At 37.4% G+C, this 1469-nt stretch overlaps 1 protein-coding gene across 1 annotated transcript in view; it reads left to right on the top strand.

The window, feature by feature from the left end:
• Nucleotides 1–757: 757 nt before the first annotated feature.
• The window catches only part of LOC119592025 (DNA replication complex GINS protein PSF2-like), a gene marked incomplete in the record, with an annotated part of 6220 nt that continues 5508 nt past the window's right edge, over nt 758–1469 (top strand). Inside the window, 1 exon segment of the mRNA XM_037940816.1 lies at nt 758–885.

Raw genomic sequence — 1469 nt, forward strand, 5'->3', positions numbered from 1 at the left:
TTGTATCTGATGTTTCGACTCCATGTGTAGCAGTGCCAATATCTGACCGGTCTAAATTTATAAAGGAATTTGCACCGCAATTAAGTTGGCTTCAGAGTAAAGAAGACAGTTACTAAGAACGCTCATCTGATGTATCATCGTTATAGGAAAGCGTTTCGTGACATCACACTCCTACGAAAACACATACTTCTCTTCAAAGTACCACTAATAAAATATGCATACCTGTCAGACGAATCCAGTTAGGACCGGTCTCTATTACTGTTTAATTTTCTGTTAAAGGTAATGTAAAATTACATGCCGTGTCTCTTAAAGCTATGACACTACAGTACGTGGCGAGACGACTTACCTCGACCTTCCCGTGTTCCCTTAGAGGCGAGCGAGACACTCACGTTATGCTTTATCCTTAACCATTTCTACAGCTGATTTTCACGCAATGACGCAACCTCTCGACTACGGGAGTTATTTTAGCATCTTTATTTCTCCCGGGGAGACGAGTAGCCTTTACACTGGCAGGCATTTTGTTCGTTGATTTATGCATCACTCGGTAATATTATATTGCTAAAAAATGTCAGTCTAATAGTGCAACTTGGGTAATTTGTGGTTGTAATTACGATTCATCTCACGTTTGAGAACTGGTTTTGTCGTCTGCTAGAATAAACGTTAATGGTTCTAGGAACGTTGCGAAGCCAATACTTCAAAAATAATACCCAGTAAAGCTGTTTTTAAAGAATTACACTAATACAAATGTAATACATGAAACTGTTATGGCAAAGTTTATTTTATTGCTAAATAATCCCGAAATTAGATCATAGGTTCTGAGAAACACAAGCACAACGGCTTCTGTTTGTTTACGTCTGAGGCGCGGGAAACGACAGTAGTTGGCAGGTATGGAAGTACGCATATATTTTAGAAAAAATAAAGGTTTAATCTCTTGGATATGCTATATATTACCTCGCACTGTTATCTTTTCGTTCACGTGTAACTATAGCCAAGAGATTGCTTGCATTGATAACAGATAAATGAGCAAGTCCAGATAGTTTGCAGGATAGGGCATTGTGTGTAAGAGTTTTTTGTTTAATTTGGGGGATCTTTCCTTTCGCCAAAACATTTTATGCATAATTTTGTCACTTTCACGGAAATAAATTGGAATGCTAGTTATGTGCAACCCAGACTGGAAAGCATATTAAATAGCCGGTTAAGGTGTTTTGTGTCTAAGAATTCCTGCGGTTAAGGCCATTAAAGTGCGGCTGTAGGTTATTCTTTGGTTTATTGTCAAGACCTTGAAACTTGCATACTCGTGCAACAAACACTCATCTATTTTACTTGGAACCCCTTTTTCAGGTTTCAAATGCAGAGAACCTTTCTTTAATTAGCAGAATTTTTTCGAAGATTCAAATTGCCATGCATATTTGACTTGTTTTCATATTCTTATTCTGGTGTTTTGTGATCAGTTTTTTATCTCAAGATAA

This window comes from Penaeus monodon, chromosome 29 (assembly GCF_015228065.2).
Source record: "Penaeus monodon isolate SGIC_2016 chromosome 29, NSTDA_Pmon_1, whole genome shotgun sequence".
Taxonomy (NCBI): domain Eukaryota; kingdom Metazoa; phylum Arthropoda; class Malacostraca; order Decapoda; family Penaeidae; genus Penaeus; species Penaeus monodon.